Source organism: Amborella trichopoda, chromosome 13, assembly GCF_054954075.1.
Source record: "Amborella trichopoda isolate Santa Cruz 75 chromosome 13, AtrichopodaSantaCruz75HAP2 v2.0, whole genome shotgun sequence".
NCBI lineage: Eukaryota > Viridiplantae > Streptophyta > Magnoliopsida > Amborellales > Amborellaceae > Amborella > Amborella trichopoda.
The window spans coordinates 17,724,115-17,732,572 of NC_142348.1; the positions used below are offsets into that span (position 1 = coordinate 17,724,115).

Sequence of the window (8,458 nt, forward strand, 5' to 3'; positions counted from 1 at the left end):
TGCTTTAAGTATAATACTTTTTTCAGGTGGATGTGTACTAGCTGTGGTAGTACCATCTGTACTGATATAAGTTTTCTCTTCTATTGTTTGAATATTTTCAAATGAGGGAATAGTAATATTATATTCAATACATATTTCTTTTAACCATATAAAAAATCATTTATTTAATCCTTCTTTTTTCTGGAATTTGTTATATTTTTTATGCATTAATTCTATTAATCTGGGTTGAAATGTTTTTAGATACCATTCTCTAATATGTTTATTTTCTTCCCGTACATAATCTTTTCTGATATACTCTCTATTAAGTTTTCTCCTTTTTCTTTATAATTTGGCTGCTAAATATGTTGCTATATATTCATCTGAATATTGATCATATTGATTGTCTTCTTCTATATCATCTTCTATTTGTAAAGTTAATATTTGGAAATCTTGTAAATCTTCTAAACTAAGTTCAGGAGTATTTGCTATACTAGATTCAGGAATGTATGTATGGATAACAACATGATCTGTTGTTCTCCGTGTTCCTTGGAATTGTAACTCAGAACTAGGTCTGGATGAAGAAGGTTGACTAGGAGGAGGTAGTATTATAACATTCGGATTATGAGAATATGATTTTCTACTTGGTATTTTATTTTTTATATTCCTTTTTCTATGAATATTAATATCATCTTGAACTTGTAATTGTTGGAATTTTATTTCAATATTTCCATCAGGATGTTCTATTATTTGATTAGAAATATGATTTTGAGGAATTTCTTGGGGTTGATTGGCATGTTGTAATGCCCATGACTGTGGTAATATAATATCTGACCATTTTATTGTTTTAAGAACAATCATATTAGACTTTTTCATATTTGTTTGGAATAATATAGTTTGATCTTTTTGATCAATTTTCATAATATTGGGACATAAGGTATTCATGACTTTATAGTATATTCTATATACTATTGCTAGATTTTGAGAACCATGCATCATATTAAAATCATGTGGTTTTAAATTTATTGTTAGTATATCTATTATATTTGGGTCAGTCAAAGAAACAGAAAAATTGGGAAAACAATTAAAATATATTGGACCACTACAGAGGCTGGATTCAACCATGCCAAGTAGCAAGTCTGTGAAAATATTGTGTCTTGTATCTCTTAGGCATACAAGCACAGAGGTGTTCAACCCTAATCGGGTCAAAGGTTTCACAGCTATTTGGATTAAATCGATATGTAAATATTTGTAATTATTTTCTTTGTGTTTTTCAATAATTTTCTTTGATAGTAGTTGAAAATCTTCTTGATGTTGAGTTACAGATAGACTTTCTTCTACTGTCTTGATGGCATAACCCATCTTAAATTTGAATGATCCCTTATTATAAATGCCATGGATTGGTACCTTTGGTATATTCCAATTTTGGATATTTTCTTCAATGTCATTGATAACTATTTGTTCCTTATTTTTTACTCTAAGTGTTTGAGATGAAGTTGCATTTTTACTAGTAAGATTCCTTATTAAATTTGCCATTCGTAGGTTACGGATAATGACAATCTGGACATTCAGGGGCCCAGCGTTTTCCATAAGCGGCTCTTCCTGGCCTTGGCGTTACTTTGCAATAGGCTTTCCCTTGTCTCTTGCCTTAACTCTCGAACCAACTTTCTGGGATGTAAAATTTAACTTGGTATCCTTTTATAAAGATGTAACTTTTATCTCTTACAGCTTATTTTGCAAAAGAAACAGGTTTACTGTTTTTATACAGTCTAACTGTTTACACAGTTCCACTGTTAGACAGTTCTACTGTTTTCACTTTGACAGTTAGACTGCCTCTCCCTTCCCCATCCAACTGCTTTCAAAATTATAGAATGTGATGCTTCTGATAAAGGATTAGGTGGAATTCTAAAACAACAAATTGATTCTCAAGAACAATTACTTCGTTATACTTCAAAAGTTTAGAATACTACTCAATTAAATTATTCTATGGTCAAAAAAGAACTATTAGCTATAGTTCATTGTGTTACTAAATTTCAAAGTGATATTTTAAATCAACATTTCTTAATACGAACTGACTGCAAAGCAGCCAAAGATATCTTGCAAAAAGATGTTTAAAATTTGGTTTCTAAAGAAATATTTGCTCGATGGCAAGGGATATTATCCGCTTTTGATTTTTCCATCGAACACCTTCCCGGGTCATCCAATTCTCTCCCTGACTTTTTAACCCGTGAATTTTTGCAGGGGGGCAACACTGACTCCAACGACGAAACACCTTTATCTCTTGCATTACAATTATTTGAGGAGAATAAAAATACTAATATATCACATTCGTCAATTTTACCTACTATAATGGGTTCTCGAGGCAATTTTCGCCGAGATAATTAGCCCATGAGAAATATAATACCATACGAAGGGGAACCATCGCCTTTGGCAACAAGGTCACCTTCACAATCACCTATTCATCAGATTACCTACCCTGAAGCTATAGCTTCAAAACCCATATATTCTCCAGCCCAGACTAAGTCTGCTCAACAACCCAATATACCAAAATCCTCCTATATAGAAAGAGCCTATCTCATGGATATCACTATCGATGAGAAACATATTCATTCTGAGCCAAGAAACCTTGCTCCTATATATTTACTCAACCACCTTAACCCTTCCAATGGGGTTAAAACAAGATAATATTTTGAGGCCATTTTAATGGAAACGGGATCCATTTCCGTTGTCCATTACTACCAATAAAATACTAGGACCATTGCATACTCTAAGGTCCAAATCAAAAAGATACTTTCCTATGAAGAGTGGGGTTGCAATCCCGCGCATGGAAAGAAATTACATAACCCAGACTTTTCATACAAATATTATAAGTATGCCGAATATATAGAGGCATGGCACAAGTTTTTCTACTATCAAAACCCTAATAATAAACACAGCTGGTATATCCAGTTTAAACTTCCTATTTTCGAAAGATTCCCCACCTGGTTCAAAAATTGGTTTTTTGTGTGGGGTTCAACTTCTCAAATTTTACCTCCTGCTTTTAAAAAAGTGCAGGACCAATTCCAATAATATAATCAGGCTGACCAATACATTGATATCCATTTGTACTTCATATCCCTATACCAAATCCCTTGGATAATGAAATGGGATTATTCAATATCCCCTGATACTACTGGAGATTATTCTTACATCCCCAGGCTTGGAAAAACCATATCTGTCAAGTGGTGGGACATTTTCAATATGGACCCCACAACACTTACACCCAAAAGAATACCACCAAAAACTCTAGAAAATCAACCAAGCTAGCAAATAGCTAATACATCCTTTGATTTTCCAACATATCTCAGAAACATGCTTCAGTCCAACCCTAATGCCTCTAAAGAAACATTAGAATAACAGATGAGAGAAATCTTTGCTAAAGCTGGGAAAAAACCGGTTTCCTCAGAAGAAACAGTGCAATCATCACTTTTACATACCAACCAATATCTCAATCTTCCCATAGAAGATCCGGAAGAAGAATCAGAGCCAGAAGAAGACTCGGATGAGTTTAGCCAAATACCATAAAAAATCTGCATCAATAAAGAAGTCTATATCAATGATACAAACAGATTCTATGAACGACAAAAGCCACCGACGGAAGACGACAAAAGATTTTATAAGCGACAAAAGCCACCGACGGAAGATGACAAAGAATACTATAGCCACTCAAGAATACTATAGCCACTCACAAATAAGACAAATAGATATCCGACAAGAAATACTGTAGCCACTTGGCAACCGACAAACATAGCACTGTACAAAGATGCTTTGTCGGCAGCTTTTCTTTTAAAATTTTTGCTTTTTCTTCTTTGAGTCATGTCAGTCTACTTTTTCTTTTGCTTTAAGTCATTTCACCCTCCTTTACGTCTCATCCATCTCCTTTAGCTTTATTCATTGCTTCACAACGAAGCAATCGATGTTTGTCTATAAAAGGCCAGGAGACCTCTCATTCTTGCAGGGTCGAATAGCCTCTCTTCTCCTTTTCTCTCAGTCTCTTCCTTCTCTGAGGTTCTTCCTCTTTTCTCCTCAGCTCCCATTCGAAGACCGAAGAACTTTTCTCAGTCCTCTATAATAGCAAAACCTTGTTCAGACCTCTTCCCCCTGTTCAGACCTCTTCCCCCTGTTCAGACCTCTTCACCCTGTTCAAACCTCTTCACCCTGTTCAGACCTCTTCACCCTGATCAGAATATTTCATGCAATCAAAGCTACCTTGACCCCGTAGCTTCAATATCCAGGTTCAATATCTCTTCTCTCTCTTTAAATTTATGTGTGACTGCAATATTACATCCCTTCCTTCCTATTGTCCAGAACACCGGAAATTATTTTCCAGCTACTGTATATGCCGTCAGTAAGTTTCCATACTCTTCCTCGTTTCTAAGTTATTTCTCTTCTTTGCTTCTTTTACTTTTAGTGTAATTGTAATAACGTGTAAAAGTCTGTCCATAGTGTGCTGTAAAAAGTGTGCTACAAGGTATCAATAAAGTTTTATTATGAAAATTTCATTATGCAATTCAAAATACTGTTTACCATAAAAGTTAAAGAATTAACATATGCTCAATGGTTAGTAATAGATATTTCTATTGTTCCCTTTCTTTGCATAATATTATTTGTGCTTAATTATTATAGGATTCTACAAGAATTACTTAGATACAATAATATACTATTCACCTATTTATTATAAAAATTTCACAACGAAAATTTCAGATTATATGCAAATAAATTTATAAAATTTTCAAGAATTAAGATCATAAAGACAGTACTGTAGATCCGGGCCGAAGTTGGTATCAGAGCCATACAGTAAAACTGTCAAAGTGAAAACAGTAGAACTGTCTAACAGTGGAACTGTGTAAACAGTTAGACTGCCAAAAAACAGTAAACCTGTTTCTTTTACAAAATAAGCTGTAAGAGATAAAAGTTACATCTTTATAAAAGGATACCAAGTTAAATTTTACATCCCAGAAAGTTGGTCCGAGAGTTAAGGCAAGAGACAAGGGAAAGCCTATTGTAAAGTACCGCCAAGGCTAGGAAGAGCCGCTTAGGGAAAACGCTGGGCCCCTGAATGTCCAGATTGTCATTATCCGCAACCTACGAATGGCAAATTTAATAAGGATTCTTACTAGTAAAAATGCAACTTCATCTCAAACACTTAGAGTAAAAAATAAGGAACAAATAGTTATCAATGACACTGAAGAAAATATCCAAAATTGGAATATATCAAAGGTACCAATCCATGACATTTATAATAAGGGATCATTCAAATTTAAGATGGGTTATGCCATCAAGACAGCAGAAGAAAGTCTATCTGTAACTCAACATCAAGAAGATTTTCAACTACTATCAAAGAAAATTATTGAAAAACACAAAGAAAATAATTACAAATATTTACTTATCGGTTTAATCCAAGTAGCAGTGAAACCTTTGACCCGATTAGGGTTGAACACCTCTGTGCTTGTATGCCTAAGAGATACAAGACACAATATTTTCACAGACTTGCTACTTTGCATGGTTGAATCCAGCCTCTGTAGTGGTCCAATATATTTTAATTGTTTTCTCAATTTTTCTGTTTCTTTGACTGACCCAAATATATTAGATATACTAACAATAAATTTAAAAACACATGGTTTTAATATGATGCGTGGTTCTCAAAATCTAGCAATAGTATATAGAATATACTATAAAGTCATGAATACCTTATGTCCTAATATTATGAAAATTGATCAAAAAGATCAAACTATATTATTCCAAACAAATATGGAAAAATCTAATATGATTGTTCCTAAAACAATAAAATTGTCAGATATTATATTACCACAGTCATGGGCATTACAACATGCCAATCAACCCCAAGAAATTCCTCAAAATCATATTCCTAATCAAATAATAGAACATCCTGATGGAAATATTGAAATAAAATTCCAACAATTACAAGTTCAAGATGATATTAATATTCATAGAAAAAGGAATATAAAAAATAAATACCAAGTAGAAAATCATATTCTCATAATCCAAATGTTATAATACTACCTCCTCCTAGTCAACCTTCTTCATCCAGACCTAGTTCTGAGTTACAATTCCAAGGAACACGGAGAACAACAGATCATGTTGTTATCCATACATACATTCCTGAATCTAGTATAGCAAATACTCCTGAACCTAGTTTAGAAGATTTACAAGATTTTCAAATATTAACTTTACAAATAGAAGATGATATAGAAGAAGACAATCAATATGATTAATATTCAGATGAATATATAGCAGCATATTTAGCAGCCAAATTAGAAAATAAAAAGGAGAAAAGTTAATAGAGAATATATCAGAAAAGATTATTTATCAGAAGAAAATAAACATATTAGATAATGGTATCTAAAAAACATTTCAACCCAGATTAATAGAATTAATGCATAAAAAATATAACAAATTCCTGAAAAAAGAAAGATTAAATAAAGGATTTTTTATATGGTTAAAAGAAATATGTATTGAATATAATATTACTATTCCCTCATTTGAAAATATTCAAACAATAGAAGAGAAAACTTATATCAGTACAGATGGTACTGCCACAGCTAATACACATCCACCTGAAAGAAGTATTATACTTAAAGCAGCTATCCCAGCCAAGGATGAGCCTACACAGCCTCAATCATTATATGATATCATTGCTACTCCATATAAAATCTTACCCAAAGAACTTGGTAAGAAACAAGAGCTAATTCCTCATATAGTAGAGCAAAACATTTACACAAATCTATATATGCAATCTTTAGGTAAACAAGCAGAAAGAATAGAGAGACTTGTTGCAAAAGAACAACCTTCTACTACACCCATACCTAAGTCAGTTTTGTTCAAACCACCTCCAGAATTAAATAAAAATAAATTTCATCTTGGAGACAATAACAAATCTTTGATGGACCAATTAATATCAAAATTATCCCAATTAGATATTAAAGGAATACCTTCCCCCAAAATAAATATTCCTTCTCCAACTATTATTAATACACCACCTGAGTCTTCAGACAAAGGCAAAGCAAAGATACCTGAGCATGAAACAATGATGCTTCAGGAAGAAGAACCAATTATAGAAGATATTATCTAAAATCAAGAAAAAGCATTTATGGATACTACCCCTATTTCTGAAACCATAAACAGGATAGCCTATGGAAAATATTGGAAACCAATAACAGTTTTACCATATCACAAAAGACCTACACCTGTTGATATACAAATGGAAGAAGATGCCATACAACTGGCAGTATCATACTCAAGAAGATCAATAGTAAATTGGCAAATAGATGGATTATCTGAATTAAAGGTATTAGATGTCATGAGGCATATGACAATATATGCTTCTGCTAATAAAATGGCAGGCAACCCTGATCAAGAGGTTGCAAAAGCAATAGTCAATGGATTTACTGGCTGGTTAAGAGGTTGGGGGATTTCTATGTAGATGATGAAACAAAATATAGAATCCTTAATAACACTAGGCAATGGACCGCCAGAAATGAACAAAACCAAGAAATAATATATACGGAGAGTGATGCTGTCAACACTGTAATATATACCATTACACTTCATTTTATAAGCAGTACATCTTTACTAGCAGCAACATCGGAAGATCTGCTATCTAATCTACGCTGTCCTACCCTATCTCATTATAAATGGTATAAAGATGTATTTTTCTCAAGATTATTAATAAGAGAAGATTGTCAGCTAGACCACTGGAAAGAAAAATTTATAGCTGGTCTACCATATTTATTTGCTGAGAAAGTCAAGGAAAGACTAAGGAAAAAACATAATGGAATTATTGTTTATTCATCATATACACTCGGAGAACTCTCCGCAGAAATATGTGCTGAAGGTTTAGTTCTATGCACATATATGAAACTCAAAAGACAATTAGATAAACAAAAAATCACTAAGCGAAAAGAGCTTGGTGACTTCTGTGAACAATTTGGTTATTACCTTGATAAGAAAAATATGCCTGACAATTTATATAAAAAGGAAAAATATAAATCCAAAAATAAAGACAAAGATAGGAAATATTATAAAAAATCAAAAAGGAAATTAATCAATAAATTTTCTCCCAATACAAAGAAAAAGAGAAAATTACCAGTTTGTTGTAAGTGTGGTAAAGTAGAACATTATAAGCACCAATGTAAATTAAAAAAGAAAATAGAAGCCTTACAGTTAGATGAAACAATAAAATCAAAATTATATCATATATACTATTATAATTCTTCATCTTCTACTTCTACTGATTCCCATATAGAACAAATCCACGATGATGATCTCATGTGGACAGAATCTTCTGATTCTAACAATTCTACAGATATAGAATCATCTAGTTCACAAACTAATGATTGTAGTTGTCCAATATCAACACACAATGTTCACACACTTACCCAAGAAAAAAGATTATTGATTCTAGACATTATCGATAAAATTA

General features: G+C 32.5%; 1 long non-coding RNA gene across 1 annotated transcript; it reads right to left on the reverse strand.

Moving 5' to 3' along the window:
* Nucleotides 1-4,779: 4,779 nt before the first annotated feature.
* Nucleotides 4,780-7,390, reverse strand: LOC148779058 (uncharacterized). The gene is made up of 2 exons (XR_016048152.1): nt 6,969-7,390; nt 4,780-5,100 (listed from the first exon to the last, which is right to left on the reverse strand). It is a non-coding gene; the product is annotated as an uncharacterized LOC148779058 (long non-coding RNA).
* Between the last annotated feature and the right edge of the window lie 1,068 nt (nt 7,391-8,458).